At 36.4% G+C, this 27452-nt stretch overlaps 1 protein-coding gene across 34 annotated transcripts in view; it reads left to right on the top strand.

Moving 5' to 3' along the window:
• The window catches only part of RBFOX1 (RNA binding fox-1 homolog 1), a 597988-nt gene that overhangs the window by 418463 nt on the left and 152073 nt on the right, over window positions 1-27452 (top strand). Inside the window, exon 1 of one of the 34 annotated variants that reach the window (XM_071760530.1) lies at window positions 16895-16996. The exons of the other annotated variants lie outside the window; for them this stretch is intronic. The gene's annotated coding sequence lies outside the window, so the exon portion shown is untranslated. Of the gene's footprint in view, window positions 1-16894; window positions 16997-27452 lie in introns of those variants that run through there. 34 annotated transcript variants of the gene reach the window in all.

Here is a 27452-nt window from a genome sequence, read left to right as displayed (position 1 = left end):
AATAACTACTTAAAAAAACATCAGTGCAGGGAAAACATACAGAGAAAATAGAGTGTGAGCAAATGTTATGCTGCTTTTCCTGATTTATTCAGGTGACCTTATTCTGAAACAACATGAAAAAAATGATGTTGGGATAAGAAGGTCACTCAGACATCAAGCAAAAAACATTTTTCCTTTGCCATAGACATTTCAAAACGTATATCAACTACTCCAGATAGGAATTTCACAACTGATTTGGTGTATATGGCATGGAGATAAAATCCTAGCAGATTTTTATTCCTGGCAATAGGCAGAATTAGTTACATAGGAAGGTGATAAAGCCATTTTTCAAAGCGTGCACTTGAAATTAGGATTTTGTCAACAAAATCTATTCTGTTATTAACAGGGATTTTCACATACACATCTACTTGTTGAAAAATCACCAAGACTTGCAGATACAAAATAAATACAAAATATTGATTGATCGGAGCTGGTTTTTTTTTTTGGTTTTTTTTGCTTCTTTTTCCCTTGAGCCTGTGCCCTGTCTGTAAAGTAAAATTGCTGACTGCAGCACAATGCTGCTTGCAGATTTTTTGACAGCAGGGACCTGACTCTCCCCTAATCCTTGTAGCTGTATTGTAGGAATTACAAAGCTCCTGTGACAGACCTGTTCTGTATTCCAGGAGCTGCAACATCCCTGTCATCAGATAGCAGCAAGAATGCCCAAGTCATCACTTGACTTTGGAAGCAGAACAGATGATTGAAATTATTTCTTACTACTAACTAATTCCCCTTTTAGTGGAGATAAGCTGCTTTGTTCAGCTGTAAATGAAACATTAGGGTATTAGCTGTCAAGGCAGAAGTATTGGAGAAGCTGAGATTTTATCAGCAGTAGTAACATTTTGGGCAATAAATTGTTTTGTTGGGCAGAATACTAATCTCCAGAGGTACAAAGAAACAAAGCTCATTAAGGTAAATGCTTAAAGCTCACAGACATGAAAAAGCAAAGACAAAGGCTTATTACCTTTGTTTTGGGGGATACATAAATGGTGAAGCCTTTTATTTCTTTGTATCATTGAAGGATTATGTGATGCTGTTATTAAAAAAATGCATTTATGTTCATGTTAGTGAAAAGATGCATTTGTAGACTTGTACAAAAGCTTTCTGAATATATCCAAGGAAAAAAAAAATCACATTTCTGAAATATCAACAGAGGGCTATAGTAAGTGATGATGTTTTGGAAATTGGGTTTTTTCCTGTGGGAAAAATGAACTCTCTGCACCTTGTCCTGTACTTAGCATGCCTCAGATCAATAGATTTTTAAATGAGTATGAAATAGAGAGAATATCTGAGTTACATTTAATATTTTGACTCCTCTATATGCCTAAATTAAATGTATTAGTATAGTTTGTAGTGGAAAGCAGGAAGGTGATGGGAGGAGAGGAACTGCATTGCTGTTAGTGACTGCAGCTAAAGAAAAACATATTTGAAATGTGATAAAGGAATTAGAGCTCTGTAAGCCAAGGATGGACATAAACTTCCTTATCAGAAACAAGTAAGTAGGAATTAAACGAGGTTGAAGGAGTCTCTGTGTGGGAGCTAAAAAGCCAGAATACAGCCTGCAAGTAGCCAGAGGCAGATAGAGTTTTCCATCACTGCTACTTTGAAGCAGCATTTTAGAAAACTGTAAAATAGAAGTTTAATACATCATACAAAGGAACCCCAAAAACATGGTTGAAAAATTGCATTGTTAGCAGCTGACCCAGGGGTCTTCAAAATTTGTTACCTGCAATATCTAGGATTTTGAATTGTTAAAAGAGAGGTTATTATTAATGTCTTACAATTATTAATGGCTTTCAGCTGATAGGAAACCAGGGACATCTTCCTGCATAGACAACAGCAAAAATTGCTGAAGTCAGCAGTATTTTAACACTTCCATGGTGGTGTTTAAATCCTGTCAGTCACTGCATCATTATTCAGTGATGGACAAATCTTTTCTGATCTGAAACTTTGTTTTTCTCTACAAAACAGACTCTAATATTGGTCCACAAGTAGAATCTGCTTGTTAGTTAGTTTTAGTCAGTTTTATTTGTTATTTCCCAATGCTGAAATTAATGAGGGAGGGTTCATTGCCACTTTATTCTGACTTATTCTGAAGAATGCAAATTTTAGGAGTATAAATCTGCTCTGTGCTGCTGTGTTCCATGTTCAGTCCTGGTTTCATTACAGTGATCTGGATAAGCAGGAGCCTTTAGGCTGTTGTTTGGCTCCAAGTAGTGAATCAAATCAAATGCTGCCTGGCTTTCTTTTAGCCTTTTATTGAAGGGCTGCTTTCTAATGCAAAAACCAGTGCAAAGTCAGAAGTTTTGTACAATTGCTGTAGTTTCATAGAAACATGAGAAATCCCAACGAAAGACTCAGGACTTCTGGCTTTATGATGCATGCTTCTGAAAATTGAGAATATTTATTTTAACTTACCCCTTTTCTGTACTTGTAAACTAGAGGGAATGTGCTGTGTACAAGTAGCATATCATTGCTGTTTTTATTGAAATAAGATTGGAATCTTTTGCATTGTGGACTCATCCCTGGGGCACTTCAAGTTACAGTTACGTAGGAGCTAAATTTTCTCTCATTAAGAGGAAAAAAAAAAATCCTGATTTTTCAGTTATTATGATCAGCAGATGAACAAGAGCTTGACTATAATCTTCTAAAAGGTCTGGATTGGTTTTTAAGTGCTGTAGACTGTAATAGCACAGTGAGAACTGGTCCTACACTGGGGTATAAAAGTCCAAAGTGTTAATGGAACAGCAACGTGAAGGCATAAAATCCAGTCATGTGCATTAATTGAGCAAGTTTATGTTTCTTTATTCTATAAATAATTTTCTAAAGCAGCTTGTTTTCAGAATTACATAGTATAGTCATAGAATTCAGGGTGTTTTTAGGGCCTTAGCAATTCCAGAGTGTTTGTATTGAAAGGGGACATAAGTAGCATATGAAATCTGCATTTTAACCTGGCCTATAAACATGTCCCTTATTCTGAAATAAAAGGGAGTAAAGAGTATTCTTTTAGCTAAAGCAATTTTATTCACATTAGTCTTGTTTAAATACACACTTCTTTTGGAGCAATGATTGCCAAGGACTGAAGCATTCAGAGACCTGGATTGCATTGCATGAAGTTGGCTTTGTTTTTCTCTGACATCTGGTTAAGCTTTGGGAAGTGGAGAGAGGTCTGAAAAACCCCGAGTCTGTGTTTATTTTTCAAGTGGAGGAGTGGAGCTTTCTGTGAATATCAAGTTGCAGAACGTATGAATTTTGACAGCAAAATATATGGGGTGTAGTCTGATGCTGCAGAAAGTCTGACTTTTAGGATTTTTAGTACTACCTCAGAAATATTGGTGCTAACCAGGTGCAAGGTGCTGATGTGACAGAATCTTTGACAGGTTCTCTTTGTACTGACAGCTGTAACCCAAATCAGACCTTCTCTTACTGTCTCACTCCAACTTTATGCAAGACCAGGTATTTCTGTCTTTTCTAAAGCTTTCATAAAGCCAGCACAGAAAAAAAAAAAACCCTCTGAACCACGTGTTTTAGTTTGTTGGCTAGAAAATATGACTGTGCCTAATTGGGTCAGATTTGTTCTGCCAGTAATCCAGCAGGGCACAGATCTGGTAGCAGTGGTAGGAGAAACCTAAGAGACTGTCAGGAGATTGATCTCTGAGGATGGATGCTTTGGCCAGCAAATAACTGGCAGGAGCCAGCAGCACTGCTGGAAAAGAAAGCAGCAGGAATGGCTCAGCCAGGTTGCTTTGCAGCATCCTTGTTCCTGGTGGGGAGGAGTGGCAGCATCACTGTCTCCCTGTGTGTCTATCATTATGTTTAATGTTATATCAGGGAATGATTTCATGGAATAAATAAAGTTATTCTGGCTCAACGTGGTCCAGCAGGCTGCAGCATCAAATACCACCCATGTTACTATATATATATACTATATACATTATACATATACACCCTATAAATGCTATATAGTATATTTTATGTTGTGTATCTACATCTAATATCTATAATATTTATATATATAATATTACTGTGAAGTTATGTGGGTACTTTCTTGCACAGAGACTGAAAAAATAACATCCTGTTGACCACTTAGTGAAGCTCTAATGTGTGTGGTTAAAGAAAATGTGTTTTAGACATTTGTGAAATGGGACTCAGGAACTTAAGCCAAATGTATCCTGATACATAGCTTTACTGGCAAGAAATCACTATCTTAAATCAGTGATTTCTGGAATTGTACTGATTTTTCATATAGATCAAATTTTGTCAAAACTGATGTGAGTACAGTGCAGAATTTGTCACTTTCGTGGGCTGGAAAGGGCTGTGGTACAAAGGTAGATTTTCTGTCTAGTACACCAGGGCAGTTGTCTGGTTTTTTTCTTCAAGCAGAAAGAAAAAGACTGATGAAAGTAAACACCAATTATACATAAATGAAATTATACACCTAACCTGTCACAGAATTCCCTGAAGTGGTTGAAACTTTTATAATCCCTTTACCAAATAAGCAATGAATAACTTATCTTGTGTTTCATAAAATTGCTCCCTGCAGTATTTATTGGTAAAGTGTCAGGCATTAGATGCCCACTCACCTCTGTGTTTTCATTTGTATAAATGCTGCTTTTTCATGTCCACCCCTTCCTTAGCTGTTTGGGCTTAAATCTCAAGGCAGAAATTATAGCTGAAGAAAACAGTGATGGGCTGGGAAATCATACTGGGGTTGCTGCTGGAGCCAGGTATTCCAGATTGTTCTTGGCTCTTGCAGATTGATGCACTACAGGATAATCCACTGGCATATTTGAAGTGCTTAAAGGGAATTTTTTAAGTCCCCTCTTAGTCCTCTGTGTTCCATTTGCATCCTTTGCATAATTTTCATTTCAGGGAAAACCTCATTGTCGTGTTTTGATTTTTGGTTTCTGGGTTTTTTCTCTTTTTTTTTTTTTTTTTTTTTTTTTTTTTTTTTCATTTGTACTGAGACCTAACTTTGCAAGCCAGAAAAGAATACTGGAGGGATAGCACTGAAAAAACCTATGGTGTTCATCTGGCTTCTGGATAAATCCTTGAATTACTGTACTGGAGATGCTTGAAATTTTACAGTCTTTGCTGACACACAACCTAGGAGAATCTATCAGCAGTGCATAGTGGATAGGCCACATTCCTCAAATAATACAGTCAATTAAAAATTGATTTTTGGTCCAGGCAGCGTGGTGGTAATGTAGTGGGGAGACAGTGTATGCATTACCAACAGAGCTCCCATCAGTTAAGTGATATTTAGGTGATCTTCTGTCATGGGAGAAAGCAGTGCAGTTGATGATCTTTGCTACTGAAGAAGCTAAATTGAAGTGTCAGCTACCAGAATTGCATTTTATTTCTAATATGTTGGCCTGCCAGGCTGGGAGAAGCTATGTGAAGTCAGTGAATATAAAGGGACAAAAGTGCTAAATCTAGCAGAAACGGAATGGTTTGGGGAAGATTAAACTATAACATGACTTTTAGAGCCTTCAAGTAAATGCATTTAAAGAAATTGAATTTTGAACTCCAGTCGTTGGACCTTTTGTCTGCTACCTCTGTCCTTTTTCCCCAACAGCAGATCAAAAATAAATTAAAGATATGCATGGTTTGAATGGCACCAATCTGGTTTATTTAAAGAAAAAGAGGTTACAGTGTCTTTGAAGAGTTAAGAAAAAGCTTTTTTTAAGGTAAATAAGGTAATTCTCAGTAATTGAAGAGAGGAAAAAAAAAAAAAAAGCCTAAAGCTGTTTATTGAAAAATTATTTAGCTCGGGTAAGGCTGTGCAGTGCTGTAGCAGCTCACAAATCTGAATTTAGTCTTGTCCCTTAAAACATCCAAGGCTAATGACAGCTCTGCAACCTTCCCAAGAGAATAAAAAAAATGCAACAAGGTTTACTGAAGTTCTACATAATGACAGAATGCTGAATTCTTTTTTTTTTTTTTTTTTTTTTTTTTGTGGTGAGACATCACAGTCAAACACCATGACACTGAAGGTGTAACTTGGAGTTTTTTGGATGCAGTTTTTAGCTTGATTTCTGTCCTAAGAAGTTGTCCTGAGGTGTCTGGGATTCCCCTGCATGGTGGTGGCATTGAAGGGTTCAATGATTGACATTTTACCCTTCCTCAAACTTCTCAGAGGTTTGGTGAGGTTTTTTCTTTTTGGCAGTCAGGTGGAAGGCATTGAAGGAAAATTCAGCAATCCTGTTGTTTAATGTTTAGATAGGAACTTTAAATGGATAAGTGTTAAGTCTGTGCTTGCCAGAAAACTCTTGTGTCATGGTAACCTCTTGACATCTCTCTCAGATTTTGGATTAATTTACAGCATAAGAATATTGCCTGTTTGTAAAGTGAATACAGGGGAGAGGAACTGGAACAATGAGCAGTGATTTCCAAGGTGTTTCAGGGCCTGGGGTTGTGAAGTAATTTCATGTGTTTGGCATTGGGAAGCCAAATCATGATGGGGACAGGGCATTTATAAATGCAAGAACCCAAAATTGCTTACAATAGAAGAGACTGGTACAAAACACCTGGATATTGGTTGTCAGCACAATTAGCAAGTTTGATTTTAATATGAATTTTAATAAGTTTAAAGTAAAAGATTCTCCGACCCATGTCAGTAGTTCATTAATTGATTCCTACACTGAATAAAGAGAAAAATATATAACTTTTATAAATAAATTTCTTTTTGGAGTTAAATGCTGCTGGGTTTTAGTGCTTGCATAGTGTGGGAGGGAAGTCTTTATGGGCTTCAAAACTATTTAGCATGATTTGAATACAAGTGGCTAAGTGTGATAAGTTATGTTAGGCTTCCTTCTGCTAATTACAGTATTTCAAACAAGACTAATTTGACAGCCACCAGCTCATATTATGCTAAATACCTCCTATAATATAAGTTGGAGGTCCCCTTCCCCCTTCTGTGTGAATATCATAGGATATTTCAATTTTGAAAGCTCTGCACCACAAATAGATAATATCTAATTACTTACTAGGTCTCTGTTTAATTTGAATGCTTGCTCTCTGCTAATGACAAATTGAAAAGGTTTTACCAGTCACTGAAAGAGACAAGTACAAAATATGGTCAGATTCTTTCTCTAAAATGACTTTGAAAACGTGTGTGTTACTTTGATGCAATTTTTGGTAGAGAAATCAGTTTGCTTGACCTGTTGCAGTGAGTGGGTCATTTATTGCAAATAAGAAATCCTTGCTTTCTTCCAGGCTTTATTAAATGCATGGCATTTTTAATTTTTAGTTACTGTTTTTTATTCTCTAAATAAAGTGCAAAACAAGCTACTTACCTTGAGATATTGTAGGCATTGTTACTTGGTATTACAAAAAATGCCCACTGATATAGAACAAAATATAAGAAATGAGCTCTTTTCTTGAAGTTCGTGCTGTCAAGGTGTAACCTCCTCAGAAGTATTTATACAACAAGTACTTGAGCTGTAACTTTTCTGTTATTATTGCAGTTTTATCCAAATTCCACCAGGTGCTGCCAAAGAACATGCAGCCAAAGCAAAGTTTGCAGCTGAAGTGGAAGTTGCTTGGAACATGTGCACAGACTTTCCTGACCATTAAAACCTTTTTCTTCAGGGGCAGCTTCCCTACATGCTGAAGAGCTTGGCTTTTTTCTTGGTAGCCAAGCAGTAGGAATTGAACAACCTGACACAGTGACACCAATGAGAGGTGGCATGGTCTTAAAAAATGTATTTTTCCTTCTGGCAGCAAGCTGTTCTTTACCAGGCTTTAGGTGAAGAATGCACTGCTTTAACAAGTAGTTATATTCTTGTAAATATTCCACTATGTTGCTATTCTGGTTTTGGTACACGAGGAACTTTTTGCAAGGTGCTGAAATCCCTCAACTTTAGTGTATTTTTAGTTTTGCAGGCTTCCTTTTTTTTTTTTTTTTTTTTTTTTTTTTAATTTGCGTTTTGCTGAGTCAGGAGTTTTGCGTATCACAAGTCAGTTCTATTTCAGGTTTTGTCTCACTCCAGGAAGAAAACGTGCTTCAAAAAGCCAAGGTTTGCTTGTAGAACCCCAAACTTGTGATCCCAGCAGTGCAGTGCAAAATGCTCAGGCAAAGAGGGCTCGTAGCAGCAGGGATCAGTTCAGAGCCTTGGCACAGAGCAGTTTCTCTCCTGCCTCCCTGGTGAGTTCAGCCCTTGTGCTATGACATAAAAATATGCATTTTAATTGCTCTACTTCTTTTTCAAGTGTTGCTCAAGTCTTAGTATGGCTCAGGTAAAAAAAAGCTGAATAATGGAGTTGGCAGAAAAGGGGGAATCCGGGGCTCTTAGTGTTGGTGATGCAAAAAAAAAAAAAAAAAAAACTAACAAACTGAGCAAGGAACTTGAAGGGATTAGCATCATAGCAGGTAATCACTAATCACTGGAATTGGTACCATTACACTCTGTTAATGCTGTGTTGTTTTCTTTTATGCTTTATTTAATTAAAGCCTTGAGTTTATTGTCGTGCACAAATGGTTTGGGTTTGGATGCTTACTGAGTGTTCAGCAGCAAAAGTGAAAAGGGAAAGGTTTTTTGGGGCTGTCTGGCCTAATTTCAAAAATCAGTATTTTTAAGTCAAGAGGTAAGAAAAAACTGAAATGGAGCTGTTAGTTTAAGCAGGAATATTTCCAGAATGTGGCTGTAGATAAGAAATTATTTGCTTGTAAGAAATCCATGGCAGTGGCTTCACCTGGCAGGATTTAATTAATAATTTATTGAGCATTATGTTTGGCTTCCCTTGAGATGTGATCTTCCCTGTGCCTCTCTCTTTCTACAAAAAAAAGTGTCAACTAATTATTTGAAGTTGGAATATAGAATATTTTTATTACTTCAGATCTCAAAAAATACAGCATGTAAGTACTTTGCTTCTCTTCATAACTCTGTGTATAAAAGCTTCAGGTTTCTTTTCCTTTCCTGAATTCCCATTTTATTGCAATCCCGACGGACCTGACAGGAAAGGAAAAGGAGAGAACAGAAATGATGCTCCTGATGGGAGATTACATCAACCCTGAAACTAAGAGGTGTAATACAGCTGCTGTGATCAGATGCTCAGAGCCAAAATACTCTGAGTCCTTGCACTGTTCTAATCAGAGGAACTGAAGTCTGAGCTCTCTCTGGGCTTATCAGGTGGGGTGTGATGGAAATCCTGTTCCAGCAGCTTTGTCCCATCTGCCTGTGGCTGTTCCCAACCTTTCAGTAACAGTTCACTGAAGCAGAAAGAGCCCTGTGAATTGATATTATAAACCTGCATGGTTGCTTTATTCATTGTTGAAGCAAGATAATATAACAGAAGTATTTATTTTAGTGGATTGAGGATACTTTTTTTTTTTTTTTTTTTTTATTCTGTCACCCTGAGCGAGAGAAAAATGTTCTAAATGCAAAAGAGGATAAGCTAATACTATAATCATATCTGTCCCCATTTGGAGCACAATCCCATTGCAAGATAATACAGAATACTATATGTTTAATTTGTTTTACACGTTCAGAGAGATGGTTAAATTTCCCCAGTGTTGTTATTTCCTGCTGATGTAGAAAAAAAAAATAATCATGTGACATTATAACAATCAGGAAATAATAGTGATGTGAAATAAAAGCTTCTCTTAATGCACTTCCTAGATGTCTGTATTTTTCTAAGCACCTCCTACCTCCTCCCTTTGGGACTGAGATAAATCTTAGAAAGTCCAGATTGGATTGTAGTCACTTCTTGCTGGTGGGCATTCCTTATGGAAGTTGAAGAGCATAAAATTTCTCTTTAGTCTCACTGCTTTGATATGGTATTTGCCTAATAATCAAACAAATTAAAGTGTGGAAAAAAAATTATAAAAGTGCACTATCTTGAAATTAAGAGGCTGAAATATTAAATTGTGTTTCTTATAATTATGGTGCCATGAAAAAAATCAGTTTTTATGTTGGACCTCAGTACAGCTTTGGGTGTTTGACACAACACACATAGTATTTGAACTTCTGAAGTGTTATGTAATCTAAAAAAAATCTGGCTTTTTACTTTAAAGATCTTCTGGAGAAATTTAATTGACATTAGTGAATTATGCAGCTATGGAAGCCCACTTTTATTTGTAGATTTTGGTATATGTTATAATAAATTCTGCTACTTTATACATTTTCTCTCTTGTGTGAGGATAGGAAGATTTACAAAGTCAGCTGCATTACCACCAGAAAGTGTTTCAAATGGAAATCTCTCTAAGAGGAGAATTAGTTAGAATTATGTTTTGTACACTGCTCTTAATATTTTGTGTTCAGTTTTAAAAAAACCACTCTGGTCAGAAAGCTATGGTAGTGAATAGCTGTTAATTTTTTTATTATTTTTTTTTTTAATGTTAATTATTTGAAATACATAAGGAAAAATGGAACACCAAACTCAATTATGGGGTGGTAATGAAGCTTTTCACCTCTTCATTGAAATCAACAAGTGTAACAATTGCTTTTGTGGACAAGTAAAGTTTTTATAGTTCCTCTTTAATATTTTTACTTCAATTTATTTCACATAACAGTCCATGAAAAGACAGACTTTGCTTTGGTATTATCTGATGCCTTAAGCACAGCCACAGAAAACCAGAGGTCAGTGCTTATCTTCAAAATAAATTTAATAAATAAATGAAAAAGGGACCCAATACAAAGTCCTGCATCCCCAGTTGTTGGATCCTCTTTCTGTTGATAGAGCTCCAGTAACTGTGGGGAAATTCTGTGTAGGCTGAAAGCTCTGAAAAATTGTAATAAATTGTAATAAGAGGGAGAAGGATGGTTTTACTTAGATGATGAGAATTGTATGTCCTTGCTGATTCATTACGTGTAGGTGTTTACATATAGCAGCAGAAACTCAAAAAAAATTTGGATGGATACAAAACAATATCTGAGAAGTGTGTGACCTGAAAGATCTAACTGCTTTATGGGATGAAAAGTGAAAGGCTGGGGTTTTTTTTCTGGTTTTAAATATTTAGATCGGGTAAAATAGTAAGAAATGAGAAAAAAAATTTATTAATTTCACATATTTAAACAATTCTAGTGTTACAGGCCTGCTGCTTTCTCTCTATGTAGCCATTTCTCTCTTTACATCAAATAGTTGTATGAGCTTTCATAGAATGAGTATTTTTCTCAATCCTTGACAAAGAATTGCTTAATTCTCACTGTAAACTCCAGCTAAATAATTCTGACAGTTGTAAATACAGTGAAATGTAAAGAGGAATAACTTAATTATGCAGAACACTAACTTTTTGGTATGCACCCACACCACTCACCAATCCAGATGTTTCATGTATTGACCCTGAGACATGGACATCCCTAGATTATGAAAATAAACCTGTTTGTATTAGCAAGATGAATGTTTAACCAGTGTACTCATCAGGTCCTCTGTCTGTGATCACTCTAAACATTTCCATTGATTAGGAGGAAAAACAAGGCCTGTTTGCAGGGCCAGAAAGTTTAATGAACTCGAGTTTATTTTTTTATTTGTTTTGGTTCATTTACACGTTACCTATTATTATGCTGCTTTGCTTCTAAAATAGATTTTAGGGGCTTCTGAAAGGATTATGGAAAAACAAAGTGTTTGTCTGTATATATATATATATATATATATAGTGCTATGTTTTCTTCTCTCTGTCTTCTGAAGTATGTGAGTTTCTTGGAGATTTTTTTTTTTTTTATTAAATCTTTGAAACAATTCTTCCCATTTTGTACTCCTACAGAGCTGTATTATTTGTCCAGGGATGAGCTGCATTCAACATTTTGTTAACTGAAATGGGAAGTGACAGACTGACTAAAAGAAAATCTCCATACCAAAGAAACAAATATTCCTTTTTTTTTTTTTTCTCCCAGATTACTGTAGGCCTGGACACAGAAGACTTTGAGATTGCAGAGGCACAAAGTTTCATACTGATCCATGTTAGACTAATTTGATAGAAGAGTGACTTCAGTATCCTCTTATTTTTTCCTACAGTTTTTGATTGAGATGGTCAAACATTGAGCATATTGTGTGGGAAAAGAGGGATTGGAAAAGAGAGAGATTAAAAAAATAATACAGATTTGTTAGATAGATTTTGTTTGCATTGATTTTCCCTGTGGATATATATATCTTTTGATGGCAGCTGTCTTCAGAATAATAGCATAATATATGATACTCTGCTCCATAATTTTGTATTTTATTACTTCTTTTTACTCATGTTTGTAGAATAATTTCATCACTGAAGTTGATCAGTAGCTGCACAGTCAGCAAAGATCATTTTCTTTATTGAATTCTGAAAGTTTTTTGGCACAACATGAGAAAGCCATGAAAAGTATGAAGTTGAAAAATGTCTGGAGAACTTAAGAGGAGATTTTGCACCATGGGATGAAGTATTAGTGAGATTCTAGTCCTGCAGAAGTAGGTCTTGAGCTACAGGGGTGCTCCATCCAAAAGAAAACAACTTTTCAGTTCAGGTTTATCAGGTTTAGTTTATAGGAGCCTCCTATACATAGGAAAAAAGGATGTTAGGGTGCTAATGTCTGATGCATCTGCTGTTCTATAGGTCCTTCACCATCATCCTGGTTGAGGAAAGGAGCAATTCAAACTAAATACCAGACATCTCTCTTTCCAGAAGCTTCAATCAGGAGGCATATCCTGCTCTTTCATGCATCTTGGCTCCATTGAAAAAAGACCACAGGGATTTTCCTTGTCCATATTTACTTGTGTAAATGATCTGAAAGTTATTGTCTAAGAAGAAGAAAGGGGAAAACATGGGAAAATGCTGTCATTTCCTGGCTAATATCCTAATTTTCTTACTCAACTTTGGTTTGGGTGTCTTCTGTCCTGTCCAATAGAAATTAATGCAAAGCATCCATTTTGTAGAAGCTGTACAGCTGTGTGGTGAGATGGTGCAAGCCTCAGTGAGACAGGAGGGGTGGTTATTGGTTATCACCCAGTGTCATCACATCATTTGCAGAGCACTTTTGTTTGTACCTCAGGACAGGGAAAAAATATTTTGCTTTCTTTTCCTTTCTTTTTTGGCTCATGAGATGGAATGCCTTGTCAAGTGGGCATTTGTTAGCCTCCCTGTCATCTGTATATTAAAGGCATAACAGGCCTGCACTGCTTTTCATCCCCCTTGTCTTTACTTTCAGAGGTCACCACCTTGTGTGTGAATCCCATTTTGAAAAGAATATTTTCCTTAGGAGTGGACTTGCAGCCTCAACTAAAAGGCAGTTGAGAAAATGACCCTAACGTGTTCCTGAGCTTCCTTTTAACTCTTAATTCAGCACCTTTGTGTGGGCAGATTGTGTTCTTCCCTGTCAGAGTTGCAGTTGCTTTTGTTTTGTTTCCTATTTGAATAATACATTTGATTACCATGGCAAATGTTGCAGTGGATGCCTGCCTGACTGTAGTGCCTAATTAACTGATGATAACAAGGCAGGATTGCCCTCTTCTCTTTCATAAGCAATCATATACATGACAGTTCTTTTATCTTTCTTCAGAATTGACTTGCTCTCCTGACCCTTAAGCAGCTCCTGTTTTGTGTGTTTACCTCTGATGTCTTTGCAAGACTGTTAATTTTCTGTGGCATATCCTATCTGGTTGTAATTAACACACTGAACAGTCAAATGGTTCTGCTTGCAGATGCCTAATGGAGGAATGATTTCTTCCAGTAATTATACATTTTCATTGTACTGAGTTGCATTGACCTACAAGGATTTTTTTGATTTTTTATTTATTTATATATATATTTTTTTCAGAACATCTACAGTGTTATATTAATGTTTAGGTAGGGAAAATAAACTAAAAAAACAGGTTTGTCTGCTCATTATGGGTCATCTAAAGTACACTTAGAAGCAGGCAGTGGTACCTTTGGTAAAGGCTTGAATTTAGCAAAGTTAAATTGGAGGTTAACAGTGCTGTCTCAGTGCACGGATTTAATGCTGAAGTTGGAGGCCTCTTCTTATAATTAGAAACTTCACAAAGCACTTGACCTATTTTAAGGAAGCATTAAAGTCACATGTATATAAAGCAAATATTTTCCAGGGTTGTTCCTTAAAAAAAAAAAACCTGAGCTTAGATTTCAGATAAATGAGAGTGGGATTTCTATTTCTCGTTTTATAGCTAGGCTGAGATTAAAGCCATAATGAATACAAGTTCAAAGAGAGGAAGGTATAAGAGAAAAGGTTGGTAGTTACAGCAATAAAAACAGAGGCAAAAAGAACAGCTTTTCTGAAGGACTCAGGCTGGAATAATAATGATAGAATTGTCTAAATCGATATATCTCTTGTCAGCCTCACGTCTGATGTTTGAATCAGTCAGGCCTTTTCTGCAAGAGCTTTCCTCAGGAATATTGAATTATTTATTATTTGTATCTTTTTTCCTACTCTTTCTGATGATTTTTTTTTTTTCCTTTTTTTTTCCTGACTTAGTAAAATTTGGGTTTTATGCTGCCAGGTTCAGTGTTGTCTGCTGTTTGATAAATAGCAGTAATTGGATGTATAGCAGAAGTCGTGTAAAAATGTATGACTTCAATTATATCTAGAACAATTTTTTCTTTATATTGATCTTTTTTTTCTATATAAGATCTGCTCTTCATAGCCTCCAGTGCTGCGTTTTGAAAGAATTACTCTATGTCCATATGTTGGCATGCACTTTTGAACCCATGCATCTTGTTTTTTATTTTATTTTATTTTTTTTTTAATGGAATGTTGTTTTGAATCAGTTCTGTCTAAGCAGTAAGTGAAAAATTAGTGTGATACATATTGTATTCTAGTCAGATGAAGGATTGCATTACTTCAGAATTACAATGCCTTCTTACAGTCCCTGTTTCTCTTGCCTGAGATAATGAAATGCTGGTAGTGGTCAATTACTGAAAATGCCTCTCATTAATAAGTGTAATACAGATAAAATTAACAGATGTGTTTTGGAAGGCACTTCCATGTGCTAAAGCTCTGCTCATTTCAGTCTGCATTTATGTACCATGGTGTTCAGCCCTGTAAAAATCATCAAAGGTGATAATATAGAAACATATTCTCTGTAATTTCAAATATTTTTTGGTATTCTCACCGTGTTCCAATTGTGATGGTTTTAGGTTGCTTCTCTCCTCTTTATGTCAGTGCATGAGGTGATAAGTAATCTGAGGCAAATAACTGATAATGATTTCTGATAAAAATAGTATATTTAGCCTGAAATATTTTTATAGGTCAGAAAAGGTCTGAATTTCAGATTTGGACTGGGATTGTGGTTTGCCCTGGTGTAGGGTGAGGTCTGAATTCAGGCTTTACCAGGGAGTTTTTGCAGAAGCTCCTGCTGTTATGCACATTGGTTTTCTCTGTGCATCTTTTTGAGGGAAACGCAGGGAAATTTCTCCTTGTCCTTATTAAATATCTTTTCTGTTCATTACGTAAGCTTTTTTTGTGCCAGACTTCATGCTTCAAACTCTTCTAAAGAGAGATTCAAAGTAGAGGGTTATATAAAGGGACGTATTTATCCCGTGGATCAAAGGGAATATTCCTCACAATCGTGGTTAATTTGTGTCACTGGAAAATGTAATTACCTCGTAGTTATTGCCAGCTTTATACACTCCTATTTTATGTTTTTAAAAGGCAATCATGCTCCAGTTTGGTAGTGGACAGGAGCACTGAACAGGATGAATCCCCCTCTTCTTTCTCTGGTTCGTGCCTCACTGTCATTATAGCACAGGATCCCGGGGATGAGTGAGGGCAAAAATTGCAAATTTTTGCTACAATAGTTGTAATAAGTCAGTGAATTGGTAGAGAGTGTCCTGATTGCAATGGAGGCAATTCTCAGGATGTTTTGTTAATATCTGTATTTTTCAGCATGTGTATATTGGCAAATACCTCCTGTCTCTCAAGTGTTTTGCTTAGGAAACCCTAACTTTATGCAGCTGTTTCTCAAGGATTATTTTAATGAAATTTATGTGGAGACTGTCAGGAATGCTCGAACCCTTCTGTAGATGATGAAGCTGGGGTTAATTAGATAAAAAGAAGTCGGAGCTGTTTTTACCCCTTTTTAAGCCTCTGCTTTTTTTTTCCTTTTAGCAGTTTGACAAAATTGCCTTTCCTACCAGCAGTCTGGTAGGTGCTGTGCACGGAAACAAAACCCTATTGTTTTAGCTTTTCTTTCATATCATGTAGGTGTCTCTGCCATACCACCCACACAGTAAAGCAAGTGAGCTGTGAAATATATTCATTGTTAGAGGAGAGGGGAAATGGAGGCAAGCAATCGGCAGTAATAATGTACGACAGCAAGGGGAGGCTGCCAGCATTACCTGCATTATTTCAGTTGCCTTTTTCATTATAGGTTGGGGAAATAGGCAGCAATTCGATTATGGCATGATTTGGGCTGGAATTGCTTGCCATTCACTGACCCTGTCACAAGGGGATCAAATGAGAAGTCAGCTCAAATAAAGTTTATAGTGCATTAACTGGACCGAGCGCTGCCTAGCCTGGGAGCAGGGTTTTTCATCTTTCAGGGTTTTGTAACTGCTTCTCAGATATATTTGTACCTTAAGGCAAGGGGAAGGAGGGGGGGAAGGAGGGAGGGGGAGGAAAGAAAAAAAAAAAAAAAACCAAAAAACCAGGAGGATTGGTTGAGATGTATAGGAATGAGCCAGCTGACCAATAGTGTGCATTCCCCTCCCCTCCCATGTGCAAATCTCAGCTCCTCCCTGGCTTGTGGGAAGCAGCATGATTAATAACACTGAGAGAACCTGCCTGTTGGATTATTAATTTTCCATCCTTTTTCCCTTCTCTTACACATACCCCTGACGCTTTCCCTTTTGAAAAAAAAAAGCTTTTCTCTTTTCTTCCCCCCCCTCTTTTTTTCGTCTTGTTTTTTTAATTCTTTTCTTTCTTTTTTTTTTTTTTTTTTTTTAATTTTTTTTTTTTCCCTCTCATGGAGCTACCCACTAGCCACTAACATTCTCGTGGCTATCCAACCCTGCAAGGGCTTACTTCACAGTGGGGTGAGTTTGGATATTAAACTAGGGGATTCTGCAAGGAAGCAGCAAAAGGAAAAAAAAAAAAATAAAGAGAAATCAAAACCATCCCTGTGATGCTTGATTACAGTACAGTTACCTTCAGCTAGAACTGCTACAACTGGAGTTAATGCTGACCTAGAAGGCAAGGAATGTGTTGCAGTGTCTGCCTGTTCTGGAGAGCACTGCACTGCATGGACAGCTAATCACTGCTTCTCATTATTCAAACTCATTAAAATTGGCCCTTTAGAAACCCTGATTGCATAGAGAGGCTGCAAATTGGTAGAAAATGGGAGTTAGTGGCAGTAATTGGACACGATGCTTTTTTTTTTTTTGGTGGTGATGCTAGTTATTTTTCTAGTTATTTTTTTCCTTTTCAGGTTTTTTTTTTTTTTTTTTGGTTGGTTGGTTTTGGTTTTTTAACGAGGCTTTTCCAAGACTCCTTGTAATGAAAATAGCTTTGCAATCACAAATATATCATTGCATTATTGATTTTCGTGGAATCATCACAATCAAATATCCTTACCATATTTTTGGTGGGGGAATCTCATGCCAGCTGAGGACAGTTTGATAGAATGGATGCTGAGAATGTTTCACGTGCATGTGATACCCTGGGCTTCTCTCTTTTGATTCGCTGACCAGGTCATGTGTCCAGTGTATATAAGGGATATAAGAAATATGTTTGATTTCTGATGTCTAAATTTTATTAATTTAATGAAGTTACTTTGTTATAATACTGTGCAATGTGTATTCTTATCCTAAATTAGTACAGCAAGACTAAGAAATTTGCTCTTCTTAATTCATGGTATAATATGGTAAACTACCAAGAATTTAATGTCTTGAAGCAAATTGTAGAATATGTAAACTTTTGAATTAAAATCAAAAGTTAAATGTTGGTAAACTAATACCAAATATTTTTGTATATTTTTATAAATTGATATATGTCTACATACAGTTGGTGAGTTTCTTTGTGAAAGGAGCAGATGAAATAATGCATCAATTAAGCACTTTTATTTTGTTCTTAGTGAAAATAGGGTGGGTGCTTTAATGTTCATTTATTTGTTTTTAAGCCATGCAGATGTGGAATGATAAGAAACGAGGTGTATAACATCTCTGATTTGGATTTATACAGTGTGTGCATTGCAGCTGGTTTTGATTTTGCCCTGAATTTGTGTATTCATGTTTTATCTTATGATTTAGAAGCATTAATATAAGACATATTTCCTAATACCAGCACAGATAGTGTATGTAGAGGCATTTTGCACGTTTTCTGATAAAATCATAGAGTTGGAAGGGACCCACAAGGATCAGTGAGTCCAAATCTCCTCTGTGTATTTACGTATATATAAATATATTAATAAATATATCTTCAGTATATAAATATATAATGATATCTTCAATACATATAATGAAGGTATATATAGTCAGATATCTGCCTTCAGAGATTTATCTGAAATCTTTTCTAAACTTAAGGAACTCTTTTGCTTGTCAGCCTTTAAAAATGTGCCCTGTTAACAAAGTAGTCTCAGTGCTCAGCCTATCTTGGTGGTGTTTTAGTACTCCTCATAATGAGGGAGACACCTTGGCATCCTTCATTTTCAGGTGCTATTTCCCAAGAATTTTTAACCTCAGTGTGGAAAGACCTGTTCCATTCCTAGAAGGCAGTTTATAATGGTATTATAAAGATCCTGTTTCCAATTCAAGTTTGAGAGGCATAGAAAACCTTGGGGCAGTGCTTTTTTTGGTTGGTTTATTTGTTTATTTTTATTGCCAGTACATTAGGAGAAGGACTTGTCATTGATTGATTACTGAGCCCTAATTGTTTTTTATTCCTTTTTCCTGTATTAACGTTTGAGATACCAAGATTTAATATATCTGAATGCTGGTGTAAAAAAACCCACTGAAACTATTGAAGCTTTTTATTCTTAGAATAGTCTTGATAATAATACAGTTTATTTCTAAAGACGTGTATTACTTTTGTCTCTATAATATAACTTTTGTCTTTATAATATAACTGTTCCTCTCTAACTCTGAATTATACATAAACACGAAAGCAATAAATGTGTTTATGAGTCCAGTCCCATTCTGATATTTGCATTTTCTGTCTTCATTTGCTCTCAGTGAGCAATCCCCTGGTTTACCTGTATCAAGCAATGCCTTATATTGACAGTTAGCTCCTGTAATAGCAGCTTTGAGAAATATCTGGTGCTGAGACTTTGTTTTCTCTTTTTTTTCATGGCGAAATATTCATTAATTTTGTTCTTTTGGGTGGTAAAAAATCAGGTCATGTAAAACACAATAGCATGGGATGGGATTTTTGATCAGGCTGTTGAACCAACCTCAACCTCAGACTAGGAAGGCAGAATAACACTTTGTGATCTCTAAATGCTTCTTGGGCACGTTGATTTTTAGACCTCAATAATAATAGATCTGTGAGGTGTTAGGAAGCCACTGCTTGTCATCTTTATTAAATTTTATAATCTAATGCAGCTTAATGATACAGAAAAAAAAATTAAAGGCAGCATAAATAAAACTGTCGGCGAGTTAAATAGTCGGTGTGCACGTTGTTCATTTTGATTGTGTTTTTTATTAAAGGTAAAAGCAAGCAGGAATAAAATAATCCACAGGGAATAATTCTGTAACAATACACAGTGGGTAGAATCTCTTCCAGAGTTGATCTGTAGTATTGCAATAGTACTGGTATGTTCTTTACACTGTAAATGGCAGATTTGTTCATCAGATTGCCCCCAAACCATGCAAACCTCTTTTTTCTCTCAATTTGCATTCAGAGTCTTAATATGTTATCAGCATCTCAGTAATCTGTAGGACGTACAGCACTGATCAACGCAAAGTATTTTTCTTTTTTTTTCAGCCTTCATTTATTTAATTATGGAGAAAGTTAACTGCTCTCTCTTGGTTTTGGGGTGAAAAGAGATTCCTTATCTCCGTAGGTCGGCACTTAGGATGTGGCCACACTTCTAAAGACCACTGGTAGGAATTCTTAAAGCTCTTAGAGGAGTGATTAGGGAGTCATGATTGCTCACAAATTGAGTCTTTTTTCTGCTTGACACTGATCCTGTGATAGTCTCCCCACTTAATCCTCACTAGCAATTTGCCTATGGTTGCAGCTAACAGGAGGTGATTAGAGGGGAGTTGCCCGCTGCCTTTTTACTTCTCTTGTGGTGGCACATTAGACAGGGGCTACTGAATCAAAGCACTTTTCCTATTAACTCAACACCTTCTAATGCATTAGAGCCACTTTTATCTAATAACAGTGTTCAGCTTCCAGAGCTATTTGAGTGGTCTTTGCTGTTCCTTTTCAAGCGTCACAATGAGCATATTTAAAATTGAATAAAAAAAAAAAAAGAAAAAAGCAGAATACCCAAAGTTGAAAGTCACAATGAGCATATTTAAAATGGGAGAATAAAAAAAAAGAAAAAAGCAGAATACCCAAAGTTGGAAGTCACAATGAGCATATTTAAAATGGGAGAATAAAAAAAAAAAAAAAAAAAAAGCACAATACCCAAAGTTGAAAGCAAAATCATGAAACTATATTTTACCAGCACATGCATGTAACCCCCACTAAAATTACTAAGAATTTTCTTCCTGCATCACTAGGCAAGTAGACTCTAAACATCACTTCCAGTCCTGGTGACAGGTAACAGTTGCAATACTTTTGAAGTGCTAAGGGCACACTTTTACAAGTGAGAGCAGCACCGAGGAAAGGGTGATAAAAAAGAGTTAATTTTTCCAGTAATTAGTTTTGAGGAATAGTATGAAGAGCCTGACTGAAAAATGTGAAATACTTTTATATTTGATTTAATTTTTAATTTATTTAAAATATGTAAAACATACCATTTATTAGTTAGCATTTATTATTTTATTAGTATGATACAGCACCTTGTTTTAGGCTTGGCTACTTTTTTGACAGAGATCTGAATTATTGCAGTTTGTTTTAAAGAAATTGTGGTGATGGATTTCCAAGAGCTGTGTAATGAGAGGCTGAGAAGTGTCCAACAGCAACCTGACTTGAGTTTCTTTTTAGGGGTCAGGGAATACACAGTGTGCATGAAATGCAGTGCAAATATGGCATGTTAGAAATAGAATTTCTTGGCTTTACATAATATCTACCACTGGGCTGTGGTAAGCACACGTTTGCATTGCAGTGTCTGAGAGGAAGATTGCCAGGCCAAGTTCCAATAACCAGCTCAAGTGCAAAATGCAAAGGCAGTGGTGAAAAAGAACATCTCAATAACCAGCTCAAGTGTAAAATGCAAAGGCAGTGGTGAAAAAGAACATCTCAATAACCAGCTCAAGTGCAAAATGCAAAGGCAGTGGTGAAAAAGAGCATCTCAATAACCAGCTCAAGTGCAAAATGCAAAGGCAGTGGTGAAAAAGAGCATCTCAATAACCAGCTCAAGTGCAAAATGCAAAGGCAGTGGTGAAAAAGAGCATCTCAATAACCAGCTCAAGTGTAAAATGCAAAGGCAGTGGTGAAAAAGAACATCTCAGTAACCAGCTCAAGTGCAAAATGCAAAGGCAGTGGTGAAAAAGAACATCTCAATAACCAGCTCAAGTGCAAAATGCAAAGGCAGTGGTGAAAAAGAACATCTCAATAACCAGCTCAAGTGCAAAATGCAAAGGCAGTGGTGAAAAAGAACATCTCAATAACCAGCTCAAGTGCAAAATGCAAAGGCAGTGGTGAAAAAGAGCATCTCAATAACCAGCTCAAGTGTAAAATGCAAAGGCAGTGGTGAAAAAGAACATCTCAATAACCAGCTCAAGTGTAAAATGCAAAGGCAGTGGTGAAAAAGAACATCTCAATAACCAGCTCAAGTGTAAAATGCAAAGGTGGTGGTGAAAAAGAACATCTCAATAACCAGCTCAAGTGCAAAATGCAAAGGCAGTGGTGAAAAAGAACATCTCAATAACCAGCTCAAGTGCAAAATGCAAAGGCAGTGGTGAAAAAGAACATCTCAATAACCAGCTCAAGTGCAAAATGCAAAGGCAGTGGTGAAAAAGAGCATCTCAATAACCAGCTCAAGTGCAAAATGCAAAGGCAGTGGTGAAAAAGAACATCTCTAACTGGTAGATTTCTTGAGACAAGGAGTAAAAGAGGTGGCATCTCTACTACACTGTTTATCACTTTAACTCCTCTTTCTCTTTTCTGTTCTTGAGGTTCATGTTGCTGGTGATAAAGATCCATTCTAGGAACAAATCAGTGAATATATTTTGTGGTCTTTAGAGTGAATTGGATCAGTATCAACTTTAGAGTGAATAGTTGTATTTTAACAAGCATTAAGAACCTGAAGTTGACTGCTAAAATAGAGGAAAACATGAATTACATTGCTTAGGTGTCTCAGACCCAGTGCATCCCTCTGAGAGTCATAGAAACCTCAGTGTCACTTTGTAATCCCAATTCCTAATTAAAGCTGATCCTACAAGGCAAGGATGAAGAATAAACAAAGTTTTTTCTCCTTTTAGATTCTCAAGAGATTATTTTATATGCAGTACACACACACACACACACATATAGATAGTTAACTAAATGCATCTGTCTATCCTCAAATCCTGAAGTGTCATAATTTTTGAATTTGTCACCAGTCTGTCATGTATTTTGTCAATACATCTTCAAGCACACATCATCTCTATAACCAGTATTTTGCTATGTGTTGGAATGCTATTTCCAAGCTCTGGCTTTTTTTTCCTTTTTTTTTTTTTTTTAAGGGAAGTACAAAGTCTTGAAAAAATCCTAGTGCCAGTGCTTATGGCTCTTTTCATTTGACTGTCAGCAGCAGATAAGACAGTAACAATAATCTAAATCAGGTCACTCCCAAATCACTGTTCCTTCTTTTCCATTTCAGCATATTCCTGTCCTGTCTGCAGCTGTCAACTAGATAGAAAAAAGCAACCTTGTTATAAGATGTACAAGTCCAAAATTATTTTGTGTTAAATTCTTGGGAGAATGCAGTTGGATCATTAGGTAATTCAATCTTTTTCTTTTTGGAGAAATTGAGGTAACAGAGGCTTTTAGCAGAAAAGTAGAAGTTTTTAATTGGTGATTACAGCCCCAAAGTGTATGAAGTCCGTGGAGGTGAACAAAATCACTGCCCTGAAGGAACAAGCCTATTAATAATGTTAGTTAAGGTGAGAAAAATAGTGTGGGATGGATGAGAACCAAAGTGATTGAGATTTCATTATATTTACAGCTTGCTGGACTCTCCCCAAGGATTAATTGTAAAATTGGCCATAGCAGGATTTTATTCTTTCATCCTTGAAGTCTCTCATGCCCTACATCCTCTCATGTAATTCAGCATTTCTCCTGGGGGATGCTTTGGTATCCCCTGCATAGGTTCTGGCTAGAAATTATTTCCAGTTCCAAGTGGATGCTCTGGACACATTTGAAGTCTATGTCAGGATAAGAACTGTGCTCATTCCTTGCTGTCTTTGGAAGGAAAACCCAGGGTGGGAAGGGACAAGGACTGAAGTCTTTTTCAGAATCCACCTACCTTAGCATGCATCTGGAACCACAGTGAATCCCAAAGCTGTTTCTGGTTGCAGGCACTCCAGGTTCTGGAGATGTTATGGTTTTAGAGTGCAATATTGCAGAGCAAGTAATTAAAAGCAGATAAAATTGTTGCCTTGGTAATTCAGGCCTTTGATTTTACCTAATGGGGACTTAGAAGCTTTTTTGGAGACACCCAATGGGATTGTGTCAACAAGTCCAGGCTTCCCAAAGAAATTAAAGGAGCTCAGAGATGTTATCATCACAGAAGTCTGCAGAATTGTGTGATAGGACTACCTGTTAATTCATGGAGACATTGGAAGTCATGTTGTAAATATCTTAGAGAAGTCTATTCCAGCTGGTATCCTGTTCTGTGGAAATTTCTGGCTTTGTTTGACCAGTCACAGTAGTGAAAGTGACACATCCATATTTTTTTTAAGCTTATATATCTAGGGTAGGAGCTTAATATTGGCCCTCACTTTTTTTTTTTTTTAGACTCCTAAAGCATCTTTTCTTTATGTAAAAAGAAAAAAAAAATTATGCCACCTGTTAGTGCTTTTATTCTATTTTTGTTTCTCATCATCTCAAGATTTTAAGGTTGATTCTTTCTGCACAGTGCTGGAAGGGTTGCAATGTTTACAGCTGTCATAGCAGAAATAACATATATTATCACATACCTTATTGATATTTCATTGTATTTTTTCTGAGATCAGCCTTGACAAATAATGAAAAAGTCTCCACTGTTAAAGGGAAGCATAATTGAGTAGTGGGTCTGGACGTTTGCTCTGTGTTCTCTACCTTCTCCACCTTGATTTCTGTTGTCCAAAGCATTTGGGTAAAAGTTTTCCATTAACCAGGAAGCAAAATCTGTGAGGTGCTGCAAAGCAAACCTGTGTGATCTCAGCTGTCTGTTCATTATGGAAAATGATAGCATGGGAAGTAAATACTAAAAGTGGAAAATAGTTGTGCTGTCTGATTTGTCAAAGGATGTGTTTAATGTGATTTGTGTGTATTTCCAAGTTCATGGGCTTGGAAGGCACTTTACCATAAACTACCCAGAAGTTTAATTATCTTGCTCTGTTAGGTTAAATTACTAAACAGCTTCTTCAAAGATTGCTGGGTGTTTGAATAACTATAATATGCAAAAATGTGAAAATTGCTTTTAGGATGATACCCAAGTGGGATATGGTGGCTTTGTGGTGTCACATTTTGAGAAATTATTTAAAGGTACACAAAAAGACACTGTCACTATGTTATTAATGTTAAAAATTGTTGATGCTCTGTGCAGTGTGTTTTTCTAATTAGAGAAAAGCTGTAGAGTACCATTTCCATAATCAACATGGGAACAGAAACTCAGCAAAATTTCATGTATTTGCAGTGAAACTGCTCCTCAGCAGCATAAAAATGGCTTTTATAACCTAAAGTCTGTAATTAGAATAAGTCAAATCAGTTGGAAACGATTAAAGCCAGAACAGGCTAAGCTGCCTTCTAAATATTTGTCTGGAGATTAGCCCTACTCTTTCAGCCCCTGAGAAGCATCTTTGATTTACTTATAATGCTTGACGTGGCAAAGATAATCCTGCAGAAGGCAAATGAACACAAATTTAGATGTGCTCTTAGGCTCTCTTTGTTGATTTGACAGGAGGCAGCATATTGGAAGTGATTTTGGAGAAATGAGTAGAGGGTCACATTAGAGAAATTGCTTAACCCCCTCCCCCCCAAATCATCAATTCAGATTCTTTGGAAAATGTACCCATTCTTTGAAGCTTTCAGGATGCACTTTAGAAGCCCATGTGGAATAATTTTCTGCATGTCTATGAGACAGTTGATGTGAGTCTCATTGTATTGAAAATTATAGTCCTGAGATGGAACTTTCTGCTTGTTGCTTGTCTGACATCAGCTATTAAAATGCAAGTAAAGCTTGGCAGGTAGAAATTTGAAGAAGAAAAGAGATTATGTAAGAAGATCAGAATAGTTAATATTAATCAGTTAGTTGGGAAAGAATGGGGATGTACTCTATAGGAGAGTTCTGTAGGAAGAAGAAACAAACCACATGGGTAGCTGGTTACTTCCTGACACCCCAGCACTGCACTTTCCATAGCTGGGAAGGAAAAGAGATCTGGAAGTAATGTGTGGGATGGATGAGATCCAAAGTGATGGAGATTTTATTATATTTACAGCTTATTTTCTGATAGGATGCAAACATGGATTGCCATTGCATTGCCTTTTAGATTTAATGACATAATCAGAAAGTAACTGTGAAATTTAGGGAAGTATCTTATGTGACTTAGAAAGTCAGCCTGTATTTTATGGTAGTGAATATCTAATTTATTTTTAACCCTTGACTGCACGTGGTATAATGGTACAGAATGATGAAAAATTTTTAAGTATCTGTAGCTGGGTTATGTGAAATGAGTTTGAAGCCTTAAGCAGTTTCTTGGTGTAGATCTGATTTGTACTTTGCCTACTTTTCCTCTCATTTATAACCTCCCCGACACCCCAAACTTGTTGTTTGGCTGGGGGAAATATAATCAGTCCAAAGGCTGCCTGAAAGTCAGCCTGTATTTTATGGGGGTGAATATCTAGTTTATTTTTAACCCTTGACTGCACATGGTCTAATGGTACAGAATGATGAAAAATTTTTAAGTATCTAAAGCTGGATTATGTGAAATTGAGTTTGAAGCTTGAAGCATTTTCTTGGTGTAGATCTGATTTGTACTTTGCCTACTTTTCATCTCATTTATAACCTCCCCAACACCCCAAACTTTTTGTTTGGCTGGGGAAAATATCATCAGTCTAAAGTCTGCCTGAAAGTCAGCCTGTATTTTATGGGGGTGAATATTTAATTTATTTTTAACCCTTGACTGCACATGGTCTAACGGTACAGAATGATGAAAAATGTTAAGTATCTATAGCTGGGTTATGTGAAATGAGCTTGAAGCTTTAAGCAGTTTCTTGGTGTAGATCTGATTTGTACTTTGCCTACTTTTCCTCTCATTTATAATCTCCCCAATCCCCCAAACTTTTTTTTTGGCTGGGGGAAATATCATCAGTCTAAAGTCTGCCTGAAAGTCAGCCTGTATTTTATGGTAGTGAATATCTAATTTATTTTTAACCCTTGACTGCACGTGGTATAATGGTACAGAATGATGAAAAATTTTTAAGTATCTAAAGCTGGATTATGTGAAATGAGTTTGAAGCATTAAGCAGTTTCTTGGTTTAGATCTGATTTGTACTTTGCCTACTTTTTTTTCCTCTCATTTATAACCTCCACGACACCCCAAACTTTTTGTTTGGCTGGGGGAAATATCATCAGTCTAAAGTCTGCCTGTAAGTGAGCCTGTTTTTTATGGTGGTGAATATCTAATTTATTTTTAACCCTTGAATGCACATGGTCTAATGGTACAGAATGATGAAAAACTGTTAAATATCTATAGCTGGGTTATGTGAAATGAGTTTTTGAAGCTTTAAGCAGTTTCTTGGTGTAGATCTGATTTGTACTTTGCCTACTTTTTTTTCCTCTCATTTGTAACCTCCCCGATACCCCAAACTTTTTGTTTGGCTGGGGAAAATATAATCAGTCTAATGTATTCTCTTACTGAATTTTAAAAAAGACCATTAAAACTCCTTTAACGTGCTAAAGTCAGCTTCAGAGTGGGTTTCCATTTCATCTTTATTGAGCTGAGGCTGTAGCTCTCTTTCCCTTTGCACCACAGTGAGAGGCTGTCAATAATTCAATAGCCATGGCCTTGATGGGCCAAGGCCTAACTTAGACTTTAAACAGAGCCAAGGAGGTTGTCAGGGTGTGATGTGCTGTCAATGCCTGACTGATCTATACTGCATGAATTCTCCTTCAGCTCTTGATGGATCCCTGGGAATAAAAAGAAGGCAATTTTAGAAGTAGGCTTCGTGCGAAGCACCTGTTTGTTTGGAATTTTT

This window comes from Heliangelus exortis, chromosome 17 (genome assembly GCF_036169615.1).
Source record: "Heliangelus exortis chromosome 17, bHelExo1.hap1, whole genome shotgun sequence".
Taxonomy (NCBI): Eukaryota; Metazoa; Chordata; class Aves; order Apodiformes; family Trochilidae; genus Heliangelus; species Heliangelus exortis.
This window is presented reverse-complemented; position numbering and strand designations above follow the sequence as displayed.